Here is a 21659-nt window from a genome sequence, read left to right as displayed (position 1 = left end):
CCCCCCCCGCCTCCAGCCATTGGTCCGCTGTGTGAGGGGTTGCTCCGGATTGGCCGCTCCCCCGTGGCTCGGTGCAGCTCGCTGTGTCTGTCCGCTCAGTGCGATGAGAAGCAGTGGTCGGAGCGGAGGGGGTCCTGGCAGTGCCCGGCTCTATGGAGGCAGCTGAGGATGGTGTGCACCAGGAAAACCAAACCGCTGGTGTCCACCTGTGTCATCCTGAGCGGGATGAGTAACATCCTGTGCCTGCTCTATGTGGGCTGGGTGACCAACTACATGGCCGGCCTCTATGTGGCCCCTGACAGCACCAAACTGGAGCCCGAGGATAAGGGGGACACCCTGAGGATTATAGAGAGGCTGGAGTGGCTGGAGAGTGTCATCAACCAGCACATCCAAGGTAAGAATACTCTCTATTACACTGTGTACCTATCTATTACAAAGCATGCCTGTCTATTACCGGGGCTGTGGAATTTTATTTTTTTTAAACTACTAACGCGGGTTTCCAATCTACTTATTCCTCATGACAAGCTACTTGTCGTGATACAAAAATTGTTTTAACCAAAACCAAAATTGTTGAAAACCAAAAATTCAAAATCCATAGTGCTGTTCAGCTATATGGGGTACAGATAGTACACCCGTATATAAATAGGCAAGGAGGTCTCACCTATATCTCCTACCAAATACACTCACCCTACTGAGTGCCATTAGGGTTGTCCCAATATATGCACTCCTAAGAGTCTAAAAATTAAATAACACTCATAAATATAATAATTTGAGAGGAATGTGCGAATGGTCCACTGTTTGACAATTATAAATAGAAGAACATTTTCAGACCTTCAATACCAGTGGTACTCAAACCCACAAAAGTCTCGCCACACATGTATGAAAAATTAGCACAATTTTATTGTACTCCATAATTAAACCAAAATATAACAAACATAACATAAACCCCCCTTCATAAAAACATTTAGAAATATCCCCAGCGTGCCTGTGGAGCCACTGAGTACCATCCAGTGATTTTCTATTATTTCGAGGATGCTATATATCCTGGTACTGAAATTGCTTTCTCTAAGGATATAATTTATGTTTGCAAAAAGGGAAACTTGAAATCCTATTGGAAATGGTAAAGCAACTGATATGTATGCCAATTTGCATCGTAAAGCATATCCATTGTAGGACTAAAAATATTGTAAATGCAGGAACCAGTTACTTTCCCCTAGTGGGCATCATGTGCATGTGACTCAGAAATAGCTCCATATAGATGGCCCTGTTTAACATATATCAGTGCCCTTCAATGCTTTGATTCACACCACATCATGGATGAAAGTTCCAATGCTTACTACAGATAATGTCTTTGCTGCCTCACAAGAAAAACTCTGATTACTAGAACTGCCTCTTTTGGACAAATTGAGAGTGTTGGATCTTTGAAACTTTAGGAACCTCTGCTGAATTCCTTGTCTTCTGTCAGTTTTTTGGCTATATAGTTCCTAGAGGACAGTGCAGAGATGCTGGAACTGATTCTGTCTGTTTCTTTGCTCTGTCTAAGAGGGCTGAGGATAGCTGACTGCTGCATTGCAAGTGTTACATGATCTCAACAACAAAGTTTTTTGTGACTGCTCAGTGACTGTCTCCCAGATTTCTGAAATTACATTACTTTGCTGCAACAAAGTGCTGGCATATTCACAGATATCTGTTCAACTCATCAGGAACTAGTGTGATAAAGTGTATTGCATAGACATGAAAAGCCTGGAAGCTAAATACAGAGGATACATGCAGATAATTGCTCTACAGTAGTGTCTGCTGGTTAAAGTAAGCTAATACAGAAAATATTTTCTCCAGGGTGGAGCATCTTCAAAGGTCCACACACCTGTTGCTTCATTTAGTGTGTAGCATCTTAATGGGATATTACATCAGTTGCTACTTTGTTGCCTTGGAAATGAGTGTGTTGCTGTGCAGTAGTTCAAGGCCCTACATCTGTGAGCTCACTAACTGACACGTTTGAAACTTACATCAAAATTAGCTTAGGTAGTCAGCAGAAATCACTATATCACTCTGTTGTTGGTGTTCAAATGCAAATATTGTGATACCACTTTAAATGTTTTGCTCTTTTTGTATTAACCATTTATCTTACTTTTAGCGTGCAGCTAAATAAATTGTCATATTATTTATAATTGTCTGTCTTGGGAATATATAACTGTGTCATGGGAATTTCAGGTTGTCACTAGATTCAGGTATGAGCTGTACTTGCATGCTTGCATACATATCAAATCTAATACTTACAGTTGCTTTACAGTTACATCTATTTCCTTCTACCTTATAATGCTAATGCATTCTTCCATTGACTCTGTAGAGGTATGATAAGCCCATGAGACAGATACATGAGTTAAAATAGCAAACCAACCTTTCTTACCCAACCAGTAGTGTGGAAACTGATGCAATAGCTCCCTTTTTTTTTATATTATAGAATATCATTCTAATTGCTGCTTCATAGTTTTGTCACTGAATTCCTTCATAATTAAGCTTTGGAAATGTAGCAATGGCCGCTGTTTTAAATGCTATGTCGTATTCAGGAGAACCCAGGAAGGACCCATTTGAAAAAGAAAAGCACCACTGTAAATGCAATCACCTTGCACGGCTGCTGCCATTGTTGCCGCAGAGTGAAAGTATTGCTAATTGTCCTGCATTTTAGTTGGGTTTTAACAGCATTATGCAGCACACTGAAGGGTCAATTTGCAGAGTGAATTACTTAGCATGCACACCGTAATACAAGATGCTCGGTAATACTTGACCTCCCAGCATAATAATTGCATCTGTGAAATGCAAACCATTGAATGGAGAGTGAATGAGGACTGAACAAAACCAGAAAAATGTTCTCGATTCCCCCCTCCCTTCCCTGTGTGTTATCTTTTTTAACTAAGCGAAAATTATTCCCTATAATGGGCGCAGTCACAATTAGATGGCAGTTGCCGTGAATAAAGACATCAGGGGCGACGGATTTTTTTTATTTTTTATTACTAAATCAGACTTTCTTCAGGGACCTGCAAATTACCTTGATTTGAAATGGCGATTACGGCAACAAGGCATTCATAACGGCATTCATAACGGGGCATGGATGCCAGCTTCTTCTTAACTGCAGCAGCGTGGTCCCTGTCTCTCAGCTGATTCTGTCTATTGTAAGTTAATCCAGTTACAAAGCTACCTGTTGATTCCTTGGATACAGGAAAACATGATTTCAGAAAAAGAAAAGTTGTTCATTGCCATAATTTATTACTTATCCATACAGAAAAATTGTAACTTAGGGAACATGTTCTCTGAAGAATGAAGTAGCACTTTATTGCATTCACATTTTATTATAAATTAGTAGTAAGTTTAAAGTAGCTGTAAGACCCTAAATCTTTTTTGTTGTTAATTTCTTGCAGCCTCTTTGCAGTGTGTTGAAACAACCACTTGTGGTGTCCAGCAGACGTCTCTGTCACAGGGTGACAATGCAGGAGCATATTTTGGAAACATGGAGTTGTCACCCTATAACAGGAAGTGCCTGAACAGGGACCTTCATAGCAGGATCACCAAGTATTCTTTCAATGAAAGCTGAAGATTTACATACAGTAAACATTTTCAGAAAATTGCTTTTGAAATTACACTAATATATTAAAGCTTATAAGAGATATCACTGATTAGATCTACATCTACTGTGCACTCAATTCACTAGGATGAATAAGTTATTTTATACTTGCCATTTTATCGCATTATCATTTTTACCAACTAATAACAGGGGTGTGGAATTCGTATCGCCCAACGCCCGGTACATGTAGTTCCGGGCACCGGGCAAGTGGTTTTTAGTAGCAGGGCTGGTTTTCTTTTCTTAAATGTGCGCCGGGGAGCGTGTAGTGCCGAGAGCGGGGACGGTAGCGGGGGGCGTAGAGTAGTGATGGAGCAGTGACAGGCTCTGTCGCCTCCCTTAGCCTCTGTCCCTCTGTCCCTGGCAGCCGCTGCTCGTTCCTGTCTCAGGAGTTCTAGCACAGTGCTGTGTTGGAGGTGACAGGGTGTAACGGCCGCAGGGGATCCGGATCGCGGCGTCTGCGTTCCACCCTGGAACGTGGCGCCGGGAGGAGACTCTCTATTTGGGAAAATGGAATTACCCACACAAATCTCCCTCCCACTATACTTACCTTTCGGCGAACCTGTACCTGTTCCATGTATTCTGAATTTCGCTCGCAAATTGCAAGCACTGGTTGGTCAACGCGGTCACCTGACGGCACTGACCAATGAGAAGCGCTTCTTAGCACTGCTAAATACGGTTTTGGTTAAAATAAAAAAATTTGTATCAGGACAAGTAGATTGTCATGACGGACAACTAGATTCGGCCCCCGCTTTAGTCCGTGGACAAGTAGTTTTTTCAAAAATGTTCACACCCCTGTAATAAGCATAATTTTTATCATTTTAACCAACTAATAAGCATAATTTTTTATCATTTTTACCAACTAAGCAGCATAATTTTTTTGGGCGTGGATTTTGGTTTCTGTATAAAATGGCCATGTAACCAATAAAAGTCTGATTCAATTATTATTACGCTTCTTCACAACATGAATCAATGTTTTAAGAAGCACCAACCTCTGTAATAAACTTTGTAAATCTTAAAAATTATAAAATAATGTGTGCTGTAAATATATCTAATTCATGTTGTAATCTGAACTCTGGAAACTGTGAAACAAGGCAAGCAGAGGACAACAGACTAGTTAGCTATATTTCCTGCAGTCTCCCTGTAGCCAATCTGTTCCCCATTTCTCGCTTACCATGTATTGTTCTTCCCTGTGGGAAATGCATAGGCAACGCTCTTACCCTTGGATACTAATATTAATTGAAGTGATATTTGTGTAAAGTGTCTGTATTGGAAATGTAACAGCATATTACTGATATTCTGATATGTACTGATTGTATTGCTGATGTTCAGAGATATAGTATTGTCTTTTGGGCGCTAGATGGCGCTGGGGTGCACTGTTGGTCTCTATGCTTATATATGGTATGCTTGTCTGAGATACACAGGAAGTTCTATCTGTATATATGTTTTCTTCTCTGCTATGCTGTATTCCTGTTGGGATGTTCAGATACCAATTACCGTACTCAGTACAAGTACAGATAATTTTCCAGCTCCAAGACTGGACTAGAGAAAAATTCAAAAGTTAGGTGGCAGCTGTCATTTTTAAGGAGCATACGGAGCTCCTGGGATTTGTGCATCCCTGTTTTAATGTATGATTTTTTAAAAATAAATATATATAAGGGATGCACCAATACCATTTTTTCAAGTACAAGTACTGATACTTGTCCAAAAACTCACATATACAAGTAATGATACACTTTTGTTTATTGTCATGTGATATTTTTTGTAAAACAATACAGACTAATGATTTTAGGACAGTGGTGGAACGCCAGAGCTAGGTCCCAGCTTCTCGTGAAAATGGCAAGTATCGGCACTGGTATCTGAACATCCCTAATTCCTGTATACAGGTGAAACTCGAATAATTAGAATATCGTGCAAAAGTAATTGCAGTAAGTGCTGCAAAAGGGGCCCAAACCAAGTACTGAGTACATATGCATGCTTGTACTTTTCAGAGGTCTGATATTGTTCTATGTACAATCCTTGTTTTATTGATTGCATGTAATAATCTACTTTTTTGAGGTTGTGGATTTGGGGTTCTTGGGGTTTTCATGAGCTGTAAGCCATAATCATCACAATTATGACAAATCACGGCTTGAATTATCTTGCTTTGCATGTAATGAGTCTATCTCATATATTAGTTTCACCTTTTAAGTTGCATTAGTGAAATAAATGAACTTTGCACAACATTCTAATTATTCGAGTTTCACCTGTACATACATGTAATGTCCAGCAAGTAGAACGTAATTAAGCATTTCTCAAGATCTCAGTGCTTCATCTAAACACATAACCAACAGTCTGGACTCCTGGTAGGTGGCTTTTACATACCAATGAAACAGTTGCTTTGGTTTGTGATGCAAAAAGTAGATCTGAGACTGAAGCACCATATCATGAATCTGAAATTCATATACAAGTATATTCCCATGTAAAATCAATTAAGAGGATTATACAAGAAATCTACCGCAATTTGGGATTCAAACTGACTTTGCTTTCAGTTGGAAGTTTATTTTGGGTCCTTCCTGGATCCTTTCCAGTCTACTGGTCTTCTCTGAATCTTCCTTTTGTATTCCTTACTGTCTAAAGAGGCGGGACGAGGAAATCTTGGGCTTTTACTGGAGTCTTCTTGGACAAGTTGTCATCCCCCTTTTTCTAGAACCTTGCTCAGTAGCGATGTTCTTCTGTGGAGCCTAGAAGGTCTTCCAGAAGATCGGGAAGGATCCAGGACCAGTGTCCAAGGACCTGTAGCACACCTTACCGGACTTCCCATGTGGAAAAATGGGTGATCGTAATGACTACGGATGGCGCCGTATCAGATAAAATGTTGTATGGATGTCACCAGCACTCCAAGTATGACAGAATACGTCAAGATTTTTAGTGAATCTTCATTTTATTTTTGAAGTCACTTAAAGTGGATCCAGGACCAGAAGACACCAAAGAAGAGGAACAAGCTGAAGAAGAACCCGGGGAAGACCAATTGGAAGAAGGGGATATGAAGAAAACTTCCAAATGAAAGCAGAGTCATATAATAGAAGATTACCATGACAAATGGGGGAAGGTTTAACCCCATGAAACATGTCTGTGGCAATCTTCTACCTAATTTTTCATTGAAATAAACTTGTACCTTGACTTCAAATTCACATTGTGGTGCTTCAGTCTGAAATCTCTTTGTTCTGCATTATGTCTCTCCTATGGAGGAAGGAAAACAGTGAACAACACAATAATAATATCCCTAAATCTCACCCCAAATCTCCTGAAGATTAGTAGTCAGAAGCAGCAGTGCCTAAGATCTCACTCTTCAGTTATAGGATGACTTTAAGACAAAAGGTACATTTTCAGGGTGCTGCTTAGACACAGTTAACAGTTCTGAAAGCTTTCTATAAGATAGCAAATCTTCACCTTTTGGTGTTCAGGTCTACTTTGACATTATAGCAATAATTGCAACTAAAACATTCCTTGGAGGACTGAGCTGCAAAATTATGCAATGGAGTGTAGCTGTTACAAGCTGGAGATCCGCTGGGTTCTCATTTCATTTAAATTCATAAGCCAATGAGGGCCACAAAGAAGGAGTGAGAGGTCTAAGACCCAAAAACTGAAGTTGCACATGCCTTGGTTAAAGCATTATACACAACAGTAATACACATGTGTGACGTAACCTCCTACATATTACCATATAGAACCAATTACATATACTCTGTAAATTAGAACTCTTGATTCAGATGTGCAATGCCATATAAAATGCATGAGGAAGACCTGGAAAACAGACCCGACGTGTCCCACTGAATCAATATTTATTTAGCAGGCTATTTACAGGACAACTGATCAATATATCTTTTGTCCGGTATAATGACAGACACATGGTTAAATTGTGTATTAATACAATCTGGCAATTTTCAATCACACACATTCTGGACCATGAAATAGAATGAAAGATATTAATTATTGTTTACCTGACTTACTAATTTAAATAACACTTTATACTGAAACACTTTACACTGGAACACCTATTACGCCTGATAACCATACTATAGAAATTAAAGTTTATTTCAGTTACTGCGTGTAAACATATATTAGTTATTACCAGAGCCGGCGCTAGCGCAAGGCAACATGGGCACTTGCCTTACGGCGCCAGGGAACAGGGCGGAAAATTGACAGTCGGCCGCCCTGTTCCCTGGCGCCGTAAGGCACATCCGTGCGGGTGCAGGTGTCCGTGCTCGGATGCAGATAGGATCCATCCTGTCTGCGTATTAGTATGAACATCCGCACCCGTGCAAATGTGCAGTTCAGTTGAGCGTACGGCCGCGTCCTCCCATAGAGAAGAACAGGCTGCTGCCTACAAATCACACGCAGCAGCCTGTCCTTCCCGGGAACGGCCCGATGCATCCGTGAACGCCCCACGAATCTGTATTCTGCATTGCGTTTTATATAATGTATTATTGCTGGGATTCGTGCACTTTAAAAAACCACAAATAGTTTGTTTGCTATCTTTCTCTGTAAAAGATAAATAAGTTAAACGATCACTTTAAGCATCATCACCATTAAAGCTTAATGGAGCACAGATATAATGTATGCTGCATGGGGATCTTGGAGTGGTGTGTGTGTGCGTGCGTGCGTGCGTGCGGGGGGGCGGCAACATGCACCTTCGCCTGAGTTGGCAAAAATCCTTGCACCGGCCCTGGTTATCACAAACAATTAGACATTTGTTTAAAATAATATTGAAGATCACTACATAATGGAAGATCAATGCTATCTGCAGTAGCAATGTAGTGCTTTCCATAATTGTTTTAAGGCTAAACTATACGGGACATTTTAATTTCATGCCACAGACTAATTTAACCTCTCGCTGGCAATTGTCTCCATGGAAGAGCATGTGCACCATCCAGGAACAAATAATACTGAAGATAACTTAGGCAGGAGGTTTAGGCCCAATGTGTATGTATATCCACAGGTGTGTTTGTGTGTGGTTGGGGGAGGGGGTGTTCTAGCCTTTTACCACTGTAGCTCCTTCCATCCTAAGTGGAGTGGCTATTGAAATTTGTGTTGCTAGCACTGTAATCAGTCTGGGTGATTTGTAGCCTGTTATTATTTGGTTATTTCTAGGTGTTCTGCTATTGATTGAACCTACCTGTGACTGGGGTGTGACCCTGCCACAGAGTGGGTCAGCCAATGGGGGAACATTAGTAGTGTCTTTGCCTCACCAGTCTATCACTGAGAGTTTCATGGCCAGTGGTGCATGCTGGGGAAGTGCGTGAATACTTAGGCACTGCAATATGCTCAAGTCAGTCCGCTTTGCCTGGGGGAGATGTACAAGGTTGGAGAAGCTATCTAGGCCTGAGGAGGCCACATGTGGATCAAGGTGGTGTCTGGAACTATGGACCTCAAGAACAAGTCTGGTGTCTGTCCCAGGGAAGATCACATGCATACACTTTATTCAGTTGTTGCTCTACTACACAGTGTCATCCTCTGTTCTACTGAACTATTCCTGCACTGTGAAAGCTGAAGGGATTGGTGATTCTGGAGCCTATTGTCTATGGATGAATTAAGCACTATGCCCTCTTTCCAAATTTTGGCTGTTTTACAATAAAGCATTTAAAAGTGACTTAAAGTGACTGGTGCCCAATTTACTATTTACATAACAACAACAACCCGGCTAAGGATTCACCCCTGAGAGTAAAATGTCAGCTCTCCCTAACACAGGCCTCTGGGGGTCAGGGTGGCACTACACCACTATCTTGAAGCTATCCCAGGATTAAAGATGCTAATTTCCTTTGAAACCAGGGCATCAAGGACCTGTCCCCCAGAAGGTACATCATCCAGCCACCCCGGGATTACAGGAAGTGGGTTTACTGTCACATAATGACGTTGTGCCTCACTCTGCAGCATTCAGGACCTATGAAACCCAACAAACGAATGGCGCAACATAGGAGGGCAAGTTCTAAAGGACAAGACGGTTTTCCTACACTTTAAGGAAAGGGGAAATTCTTTCTAGGACAGCGAGGTTCACATTTTGAACAGAAAGGGCAAGTCATTCACAAGAGGTGTAAAAGAGGCCATCTATGTCAAACTGAAACAATACTCCCTGAACAGTGGTGGGGACCGTCAACACCATCTGTCATCCACATATAACTAAATTTTAACATCTCTACCACACCTTCATCCATGTAAATTGAAAGATTAACACCTATGCAGTCTTCCTGACACCAAGTATGTATGTAACTAAGAGGAAGGTTCTACAACAGGGGTGCCCATTAGGTCGATTGCGATCTACAAGTTGATCACAAAGCAAACACTGGTAGATCGCGATCAGCTCACTGTCCTGAGTATTCTCCTGCTGTGCTAGTGCGGCTGAATGTGTCAGACGCTGCAGACAGGAAGGGGCGCTACACTTCTCCCCATCTGCAGCATCAGACACATTCGGCCACACCATCACCACTGGGGGGCGGGACGCCCCTCCCAGTCTGTAGCGTCGGCCACACTATCACCAGTGTGGGGCAGGATGGCCTCCCAGTCAGCAGCGTCGTCCACACTATCACCAGTGCGGGGCGGGATGCTCCCCCCCAGTCTGCACACTAGCACCAGTGCTGTTGATAAAGGATGGAAAAGGTTAGTCCGACAAGGTGGCTCTGTTTATGTTTTCATATTCAGGCATATAACTTATTTCAGATCATCAGAAGTCTAGAATGAGGTCTGTAATTATGTGCTGCTCCAGGCTGGATTGTGACACCCATACATCCTTTTCATCTGTGCTTTATCATATTTCAATTACAGAATGCACATTTTATGTACAGAAAGAATTGACTGTTTATGGTGGTGACAAAAACCTTGTTCATGTTTCCTGTCAGGGGTGTAAGTTTATCAAGTATAATAAGTACCCTTCCTCAGCAGTTATATAAAATAACTTATGTCAAGGGTGCCCACCTTTGCTGTAACCATCTCTTTCCAAACATTAGGCCGCACTAGCATCACAGGAGGACAGGACAGGACAGCGCACATGAGAGAAGAGTCGGGAAGCTGTTGCAGTGCAGGTAAAGAATGACAACCAGGATAGAGAGAGAGGAGAGACAGGGGAGAGAGAGAGAGTAAGCTACAGCCAGGAGCGGGAGAGAGGGGAGAGATAGCCAGGAGACATAGAGAGAGAAGACACAGCCAGGAGAGAGAGAAAGGAGGGAGGGAGGGGAAGAGACAGCCAGGAGAGAGAGAGAGGAGGGAGAAGACACAGCCAGGAGAGAGAGGAGAGACAGTCAGAGGAGAGAGAGAGAGAAGAGACAGCCAGGAGAGAGAGAAGAGACAGCCAGGAGAGAGAGAGAGTAGAGACAGCCAGGAGAGAGAGAGAAAGGAAAGAGACAGTCAGGAGAGAGAGAGAGAGAAGAGCTGGTCAGAGGAGAGAGAGAAGAGACTGCTAGGTGAGAGAGAATAGATAGCCAGGAGAGAGAGGAGAGACAGTCAGAGGGGAGAGAGAGGAGACAGCCAGGAGAGAGAGAGAGAGGAGACAGCCAGGGGAGAGAGAGAGAGGAGACAGCCAGGAGAGAGAGAGAGAGTAGAGACAGCCAGGAGAGAGAGAGAGAGAGAGAGAGAGAGAGAAAGAAAGAGGAGAGAGACAGTCAGGAGAGAGAGAGAGGAGAGACAGTCAGAGGAGAGAGAGAGAGAAGAGACAGCTAGGAGAGAGACAGTCAGGAGAGAGAGAGACAGTCAGAGAAGAGAAAGTCAGGAGAGAGAGAACAGACAGCCAGGAGAGAGAGAGAGAGGAGAAAGACAGTCAGAGGAGAGAAAGAGAAGAGACAGTCAGGAGAGAGAGAGTGGAGAGACAGTCAGGAGAGAGAGGAGAGACAGTCAGGAGACAGAGAGGAGAGACAGTCAGAGGAGAGAGAGAAGTGGCAGCCAGGAGAGAGCTAGGAGAGACAACCAGAAGAGAGCGAGGAGAGACAGTCAGGAGGATGAGCAAGGAGAGACAGCCAGGAGAGAAAGAGAGGAGAGACAGCCAAAAGAGAGAGAGAGGAGAGAGAGCAAGGGCAGAGAGAGATAAGAGACAGCCAGAAGAGAGAAGAGTCAGCCAGGAGAGAGAGGAGAGACAGCCAGGGGAGAGAGTGAGGAGAGACAGGAGAGAGAGAGAGATGCAGTAGTCCCAGTAACAATTTTATTGTGCTTGTTTTTAAAATAAAGTATTTTTCTTTGGTAGATCTCATTGAGCTCGTCATTTGAAAAGTAGATCTGAAGACAAATAATTGTGGGCACCCCGGGTCTACAACTCAGGGGCGGAACTACCGGTGGTGCAGCTGGTGCGGTTGCCCCGGGGCCCAAGGCAGCCCACTGAGGTCCAGTCCTGGGGATTGTAGGCGGAGGAGGACTGAGAGGGGGTCCCTTAAAAACGTGAGAGGAGAGAGCTGAGAGGGCACATGGTAGTGTCAGCTGTACAGATTCTTATCCTCCTCGGCCGCTGTAGCCACAGAGCATCCGTTCTTTCTGCGTCACATCTGCTGACCTCTGCACTGTGCGTCACACCCGGACCTCTGCACTGTGCGTCACACCCGGAACTCTGCACTGTGCGCCACACCCTGACCTCTGTACTCTGCGTCACACCCTGACCTCTGTACTCTGTGTCCCATCCTAACCTCTGCACTCTGTGTCACACCGCTGAGCTCTGTACTCTGCATCACACCGCTGAGCTCTGTACTGTGCGTTACACTGCTGACCTCTGCACTGCGTTACACCCTTGACCTCTGCACTCTGTATTATACCGCTGATCTCTGCACTCTGCGTTACACCGCTGACCTCTGCACTCTGCATTACACAGCTGGCTTCTGTACTCTGCATACATTTCCCGCACATTTCCCCCTCCTGAGACTGTCTCTACCTCTCCTGAGGTCCTCTGTACCCCTCCTGAGGCCCTCTGTACCCCTCCTGAAGCCCTCTGTACCCCTCCTGAGACCCTCTGCACATGACATCAAGCCGGCATTCCAGAGCAGAGAGGCAGCACAGAGTATGTACCAAATTCATATACTATTATTCTGCATTGCTTTATAATGTATTGCTGGGATTTGTAATCCTCTACAGATGATGGCATTCTGCATTAGAGTGTAAGCTCCTCTGTACAGAGACTGATGTGTCTGGCTCAGTGTTCTCTGTACAGTACTACGGTATATGTCAGAGCTATATAAATGTAAAATAATAGTGTGTGACTATGGGGGGACATTAGAATGTAAGCTCCTTTAGTCCAGAGAGAGCTTAGGGGGTTAGGGGGCAAGTGAGACCCAGTTCCGGCACCCCCCTTGGGAGCAGGAAGGGGGGGCCCCGAGAAAAAAACTTGCAACAGGGCACTTTGTTCCTTAGGTCCGCCACTGCTACACCTTTCACACCTGCCATGGTGTTCTTGGACAATCAGCATATGTCTTGACACATTCCTTGGTGATTGGATTAAAGTGTCTTTGCTACCTGTGTGGATGTAATTGCGTGGATATGACACTCAACTGAAGAAGTGGGTTGGATAGGCTATGAAACATCTTCAACGTTACAAAAAAATCCAGTTGAATGTGACTATTTACTACTTTGTCTACTATGTCTACTTTGTTTATTGCCAACATTCTAGTTTAATGCAATATAAGGTTATATTTTTAACAATATATTTTTAGACTGAGAAATATTACTTAGTCATTAAATTTATTTTTATTAGAATTGATTAATAGAAAATATGGTTATTAACTAAATAAGGTTATTAACTGATTTTAAAATTATGTTTATTAGTTTGACTGAAATGTTATAGTTGTTAACTTGAATGAATTGCTATCATCATTAAGAAACTAGGTCAATATGATTAACTCATTAAGAAATTATGCTGTTAAGAGAAATCCGAGAGAAAAACAGTATGTGGCCTGCCATTGCTGACCTCCTTCTAAATGTTACATGCCTGGCTGTTTCTGGCCTTAATACTTCCTTAACCACAGCACCAGATCAAGCATGAGGCAAAGTGGGTCCTGTGTGGCATACTTTTTTCTGCATCAGTAATTTGAAACGTACTTAATCCATCATGGCAGCCAAGAAATTAGCATTTTTAAAAGGAGAAGTGCAGGTTTTCTTTAACTTAAGTTTACCATATCTTCAAAATGACATCTGGGGATAGCGTACTCTCCAGGTCCACCTTTAACCACACTCACACCCCCCACTTGTAACCACATCTACAAAATCAAGTCCCCATTTTTAGTATATCCTAAAACAACTGGTCACAGACTTTTGGAACAAGAGGCAGACATTTAAGATATAAAAACAAAATGTCCTTGTCACATTTTGGGTGCGGTCAAATAAATTGGGGTAACAGTGGGAGCAGCTGAAAGGGTATGGTTAAATAACATCTAAGCCCATTCTGCTATGGGTCAAGAGTGTCTAACGCAGTGCAGAGGTCAAGAGTGCATAAAGCATGATGTGCAAGGGTCAGGAGTGCATAATGCATTAAGATCTGGGTACATAATGTATGGAGTGCAGGGGTCAGGAGTGAATAAGTGAATAATGTGTTGGAGTGCATGGACTAGGAGTGTGTAAGGCATGCGATACAGGAGTAAATAGTGTGTAACACATAGCATGCAGGGCTCGGGAGTGTGTAACACACGGAGTGCAGGGCTCAGGATAGTGTAATACATGGAGTGCAGGGGTCAGGAGTGTGTAGCACAGCATGTAGGGGTCAGGAGTTAGTAAAGTAGAGGCCAGTGTATGCAGTAGAACCAAAATTCACATCATTACCAAATGATGCAGTAGAACCAAAATTCTATGCAGTAGAACCAAAATTCAACATACATCAGTGCCTCCCCTTACATCAGAGCCCTGAGAACTCTGATGTAGGGAGGGACTCGGATGTAAAGGGGGAGTCTCCCCTTACATCAGAGTCCTCCCATACATCAGGGTCCACAGAGTTCCCCCTTACCTGAGAGTCCAGAGAAATCTCAGGTTGAGTGGAAGCTGGGTGGTGGAGGAGGTAGAACATCGACTGAAGGAGGCAGAGCACTGGAAGTTTCATCATCCACCTCTCTCTGAATGCTGGCTGGGCAAAACAGGTCAGATGCCAGGACACTGGATGATCCTTGCAAGCAGCCACTATTGGCATCATTCAACCTGTTGTCATCATTTAAAACTTCTGCCACTGCAAGTTGGTTGGTAGGATGCTGAGCGGTCCTAGCAACCAACCGAGAAGCAGTAGGGGATAGAATGATGACAGCAGCAGCCTACTCTCTCTGTTATCTCCTTTAATCAGGGAACGTTCGCTGACCCATGGAGCAGCGGCCCCCTTCAAGGGGCACCCAGGGCATGTGCCATACCCTTAATATGACACTGTGTCTGTTTCCCAGGGATAGACCCCTTAAAGCAGGGACTATCCCCAGGAAACGGGGACGGATGGTAACCATACCTTAACTGTTGGAAACATTTTAGTCATTAAAGCTAAACTCAAGCCTTACCTTTATTCTTTCACAGTTATGCAGGTTCTCCTTCAGTCATGAAGCTGCCACTTCTAATGTCCCTGCGCACAGTGTACTCTACAGGCTGCTTCAAAACCAATACTAGCCACCCCAGTTCTGGACTGCATGACATCCAGTTTCATTCAGCCCCTTCCTTCCCAGCCTGAGTGTCAGTGGCTTACACCTCGTGTTGACTGAGCCTCAGCTCTGTCAATTGCTGAAGCCCTATGTTACATGGATGGTCTTCATAAAAAAGGAGTCAGCTTAGGAATGTCCACACCTCCACCAGTCTTACCTTTGAAGGAGAACTATGGATTTAAGGCTTTTCCCCATAGTTCTCCTTAGGGTAACGGGAGGACACAAACTAGTGTCCTCCCGTCACCCTAGGCTCAGTATACCGCGAGCTGTAGCTCGCGGTATACTGAGACGCCGCAGCTGAAGCGGATCCCGACAACTGTGCCGGGATCCGCCCAGCTGTGTGACTGACAGCTGGCTCTGCCTATCTAAAGGCAGAGCCAGCTGTACCCGCCCCCTCCCCCGTCCTTTCCGCCACTCAGCACTGGAGGATCGGACAGGTGAGGGGGGAATCTAGTCCCTCCCCTGTCACGGCTCTCTGCCAGCACAGGATCGAGAAGTGAGCGAGCGCCGGTATGTGTTCGCTCACTTCCTGACCTACTGAGCCGACCTGACAGTTTAATTGTGAGTTAAATTAAGCGCAGTCAGCGCTGGCGGATCGGAGCGGGGAGGGGGGAATCCAGCCCCTCCCCTGTCACGGCTCTCTGCCGTTTAGCTGTAGCTCGCGGTATAATGAGAGGCCGCAATTTTAAGGCTTGACATGTTTGGTGTCTTTTTACCCGACGTGACCCCGCCTTTTATATTTTACCAAAAAAATGGGTAATAATTATTGTTTTATCATTTAATATAGGGGAACGTTTTTTTTTTTTTTTAATTCGGTAATTTTTCCTTAATATAGTAAAAAATAAAAACCTCACTGGCGGTATGATTTTTTTTTTTCCTTTTTTTCTCTATCTTTTTTTTAATCTTGCCGCCGGTTCCGCCCAGACGCGGGCGCTTGCAAGGGACGGAACCCGGAAGACGGCAGCGGCCAGAGGACACAGCGGGGATCGCGGACGAGGTAAGACCTACGCTGTATTCCCGAGTGTGGCTCGGGGATACCGCTTTGTTAACCCCGAGCCACACTCGGGAAATACCAATGGATATGCGCTGAAATCCACCCCAAAGAAGCTCCTGTACTATTTCGGGCGTAGGGAGTCAAAACGCGCTGAAATACGCCCAGGTGGGAACCGTGCCCATAGGAGTTAATAGGATTTCAGTGATTGAGCGTTTTTCAGCGCTTCAATCAGCGTTGAAAAAAGCCCAGGTGTGAACCCAGCCTTAATGATCATGTTGTCTAACCTTGGCACATTTCCCATTATAAATGTAAATATTGTTTAATGGGATTTAGGTCACTGTCATAATATCAGCTAGCTGCTGATGTGCCCTTGGACTAAGAGCCACAACTAATATTGCTTTGTAGTGATATGTAAAACAGGTTGGATTATGTTTAAGTGATAGTGTTACATTTGCTAGAAAATTATATGTTGAAGAGGATTGGTAGTTCGCTTTAGTGGGTTGCTAATTTCAATTTGTCATTTATGACCATTACATGTTCTAAATATTTTTCCCCAACGTGTAATGTTCTACTGTGTTATTATATATGTGTAGCCCCTATCACCTTTAGTGGAGTGGCTACTAGAAATTTAGTAATTGCCAGAACTGTAGTCAATCTGGCTGAATTATAGCTGGCATTTATCTGGTTAATTCCAGGTGTTCTGGCATTGATTGTACCTGCCTGAGTGGAGTGTGACTCTGCTGCAGCGTGAGACAACCAATGGGGGACACTGTGCATGTGTGCAGTCCACCAGCTAATCACTGGGGCTCTCATGGCCAGTGTTGCATGCTGGAAAAGGGCATATATACTTGCGGTGGAATCGCTGTGTGCTCAGTCGGGTTCCAGCCATGGTTTAGTCCAAGCTGGGGTGCTGTCCAGTCTGCCCCCCAGGCCAAGTGGGAACACTTGGGTGTAGAAAATGCTGTTAGGCCTCAAGCCCGGAGGAGGCCTTTGCTGCTAATTGAGGAGGAGAACCAGGGAAGCTGATGGCTGCTGGAGTTACCTGGAATATAAAGGACCTCGGAAACAGGTCTGGTGTCTCGTCCTACCTAGATTTTATGCCTAATGCGATTTGAAGTTTCTCCACAGCTGGAGGGCTAAAATCTGGCTACCCCTGTTCTACAGTGAACTCCTCAAAATGTGTCTTTAATGACCTTTCTTTGTGTACAGGGGAATGCTGGAACAGAGGGAGTCCTTGTGCAAACTGTTGCCCTGAGGTTGAAGGGCACAACTGTATAAAATATTGCTTCTTGGATCCCCGCTGACTCTGCCCATACAGGCGGGGAAGAGCAGCGGGGATCCAGAGGAAAAGCTGCAGGCTGTGCCGACCCGAGCGGCGGAGGATTGGTGCATATCAGAAATATCACACACTGGAGCGATCAGCTACGGTTCTATGTCTTTGTATTCTGTAATACAAACAGTACCCTTTACTGGGAAAACCTGAACTCAATCATTTGGAGATGTGTCCACGTGCTTTTGGCCATATAGGTAGGTGGGTGTGATGGTCAGCTGTGCTATATGACCTTTGGTCATATAGTTTGGGTTTGCTGTCCCTTCTATATATCAAAGAGTGACTTCTGCATTAAGCAAGTACAATGGCCAATCATAGGCAAGCTGGTGAGAAAAAATTAGTCTCCTGACATGATTATCTGCTTTTCATACACCAGTATATTATTGAATTATAGCATAGAAAACCCTTACATTGTCCACCCCATATTTTCTACCTCTTTTGGCGGTATTTAGACTTATAAATAATACACTTAAACAATCCTTTCTAGCAATTAATGTAATCAAATAAAAAAAAACTGCTTTGGCAAAAGGGGTAGTAAAAAAATTCCTAAATGTATCTAAATATTGGTTGTACCTACCAAAAGTCACTACATGTGCGGCTTTCTAGGCTGAATAAACTTTAGAACTGACCAAATAGTCTTAGCTATTTTGGTTATTCGGTATTCGTGTTTGTCCAGTCAACGTGTAGATAATAAATACTACACTGTGCGGGTGTGAAAGTGTGTTGTTTGCCCTCCTGACGCAATAACAAGTTGTACAAGCCTGATAGAAGTCACATATTAGTACATGTACATATTAATACACAGAATGCTTACAAAAAGAGGAAGAATAAAGTCACTTTTACATTAGGTGACTAAAAAGAAAACACATTTTCACAGGTACATGTATCAGAATACATTAGTCCTTTCAGAAACAGACAAAGATACATTCGATTAGACTAGCGTTTTACCTGCACTAGCAGCCTTAGGTTCAAACAAAACAATGCTAAGTGCATGTCAGTGTTAAATATGTGGGCATTTCTATTTATGCATATAGGCAGCAAATGGATGTCATTCATACATGCTGGTGGTAACACTGAAGGAGAACAAAGCCTCATGTTAATGGTCCTAGTAATGTGCCAGAACTAAACTCTTATGCTGTGTGTTACAGAACAATACCATTGCTATACATGTGTCATTTGCTCACTCTAAAACACCTTTTTATGCTTGGAATCCATATACCATAATAATGCAGACAAATGGGCTGCATCTGCCACAAATAATAACAGTAATAAATATTAATAATAATTCTCATTTGTGTCATCTTGGTGCATTGAAAGACTCATGAAACCATAAACATACTTAAACGATTTGTTCATTTATGACAACATTCCTATTAGCTTCCTTTCCGTTCAGTACAGACCAGAGGCTTTCTGTGGGTATCACATGTATTCTATGTAATATGTGTCATCTGTACAGCAGGAAAAAGCTGTGACATGATTCTATTAGAGTTGATGTTCTCCTGATAGGTAGCATGCAAAAAAGATTGAAAGGTATGGCCATTAGTAAAATGGTGATGACAGCGGAATGTTCAGCACATAGGAACTAAAATAACTGGGCCAACCTACGGGAATCTACAGTTCTTTCAATTATATTTTAGATAAACATTTAAAAGAGATTAGCTTGATATAAATTATGTAATCAATATGGGTGAATGTTTAAAAACATTTCTACATACACTGTATACCGTACTTTGTAACCTTTCCTCCTAAATGCTGTGCCAGTATAATGCCAGACCATTTTGGAGTTCCAGCACTATGGAGTTCCATTTACATTCTTTTTCTCTAACCCAAAGATCTGCTCAGCAATGCAAAAAGGTTTCCCTAAAAATGCACTGCAACGTGAACATTCTCTGGGTCATGTTGACAAACCCAATGAGGAAGCACTAGCTGTCTGCTATCTCTTTGTATAATTTTAAAGGAGAACTTTGGGGTCATGAAAAAAATAAACACACATACTCACTTGTCCCACATTGGCTCTAAGACCGAGAGCTGACTGATCACGTGACCACTGCCCTGACAGCTCTCGGTCTCTGCTCCCAGTAGTGCCTCTGCTCCCGGTAGTGCTGACATTTTTCCTCTATCCTCTCTGCTGCTCCAGGGCTGACTGGAGCAACAGACAAAGGAGTTTAAGAAGTCAGGTAACCAACACACCACAGTCCACCTTATCAATCCGTCCTTAACTGACGTAAGATAAACATGGTATCACTATGGAACACAAACGTTCCGAAACCAATCGCGGTTCCTTCATCAGGCAAAGGTTTGATGAGGGGAGTCCTGCTGGCTTTGGGTCTCAGCCGCACGATTTCAATTAGACAGCTGGAATTCCAACAATGTTGTTGGGATCCTCTTTGACAGTGGCTCGGCTGTGCCCAGTCAGTCGATAGCATACCTGCCAACTTTCTGAGATGGGAAAGGGGGACACTTTGAAGTATGTAGGGAAAGGACACATCCCTATCACCCTTCCAGTAATGTGGATCATAAAGATTAACCCAAGGTTTTGTTTGACCCAAAATTGCTTTTTTCAACACTATTGCTTCTTGATTTTTGCTTTTCAAAAATAAAAAAATTAATCAATTAAGGGTTAGATAAAAGATTTAGTGCAGTAAAACACTTTTAATAAGTAAATAATATATTTTTCTATAGTGATCTATACATCAAACCATAAGAGGGACGATTAAGGAAGAAGAAATTGTGGCTCCAAAAAGGGACAGTCCCTCCTAATGAGGGACAGTTGGGAGCTATGCGATAGCCCAGTATCGGTTGGCTTCAGGTTACAGGCATAGGCGTGACCACGGATTGTGCTGGGTGTGCCTAGGCGCACCGTAATCACCCCGAACGCAACACCTAAACCCACTGGCTTTGTAAGCCATGCATGGATCGGCAAGGAACATACATGTCTGTAGGGATGTCGGGATGCAATGTTTGATATAACACGGCACACTGAAAACATTGAGCTCTGCTCTAGACAAGTGCAGCCAGCAGAAGCAGAGTTGGAGAACCAAGCAAGCTAACTAGACCTGAGATTGTAAAATATGTAGAATTGTTCTTATATTATCCAATTACTATTTTTTATTAATCTCAGTAAGCACTTAAAGTAGTGTTAAAGGCTGGGCATTTTTTACTTTAATGCATTCTCTGCATTAAGGTAAAAAACGCTCAGTACCTTTTTGACTCTCCCGTACCCCCACACTTACCTCTCAATCCCGCTTGTCACCACTCCCAGTCCCCGAAGTGATCCTCCATCAAAAACTTCCCGGTTTCGGGGGAGGATAATAAGGGCAGAGGCTCCTTATGCCATCAGTCAAACTGTTGGGCGGAAAGGAGGGGTGTGGCCTGCTGGAGGGCAGTATGTGTCTATGGGGACACACAGCCACTTGTAGGCACGGCCAGGAACGAGCATGCACGGGTGCCTTCACAGCAGCCATTTAGCTGCTGGCGGCACCTGTGCAGGGGTGCGGGGGAAAGAGCGATGCGGGGACCTACGGGAAAATGAGGAATTGAGACATTCAAAAAAACAAAGATCAGCAATAAAGACAGAAAAAAAAAAAAAAAACTATAACTTTAATATCACTTTAAATTCGGCTCTATCAGTCAGACTGAACTGTTGGTTTTACTGCATCTTTCTAAGTTCATCACACTGATACGACATCACACACCTTGTAAAGCTCCACAGAAGAGCAGTTTCTTAATCAACTCCATATATTCCAACATACAGTGACGTTAAAAAACAAAAATCTATTTTATTCAAAGAAAAAATTAACTATAGCTTACTATTAATTATACAATCCTCCATAAAATATGGCGTAAATTAGGAATGCATCCTCCACAGACCTGCTGAGATTCGCAGAGCCCTAGTGAGATTACGCACAGCCATGGTGAGAATACGCACAGCCCTGATGAAAATGTGCACAGCCCTGGTGAGACCGCCACATCCTCCTGAGACCCTGCAGTGCCCTGGTAAAATCTTACAATAGCTAATGTTTTATATTCCCTGCTCAAATGTTTTGTATATATATATATATATATATATACACATATACCGTATTTGCAGTGTCAAAACTAGTTAATTTG

The 21659-nt window shown here is 43.3% G+C and overlaps 1 long non-coding RNA gene across 1 annotated transcript; it reads left to right on the top strand.

The window, feature by feature from the left end:
* The first annotated feature begins 67 nt into the window (after positions 1–67).
* Positions 68–21270, top strand: LOC108797088. The gene is made up of 3 exons (XR_001941853.1): positions 68–394; positions 10726–10728; positions 21254–21270. It is a non-coding gene; the product is annotated as an uncharacterized LOC108797088 (long non-coding RNA).
* The last annotated feature ends 389 nt before the right edge of the window (positions 21271–21659 follow it).

Source organism: Nanorana parkeri, unplaced genomic scaffold (genome assembly GCF_000935625.1).
Source record: "Nanorana parkeri isolate BGI_ZX_2015 unplaced genomic scaffold, ASM93562v1 scaffold1224, whole genome shotgun sequence".
In the NCBI taxonomy this organism is placed as follows: Eukaryota; Metazoa; Chordata; class Amphibia; order Anura; family Dicroglossidae; genus Nanorana; species Nanorana parkeri.
Note: the sequence above shows the minus strand (reverse complement) of the source record. Positions and strands in the feature narration are given on the sequence as shown.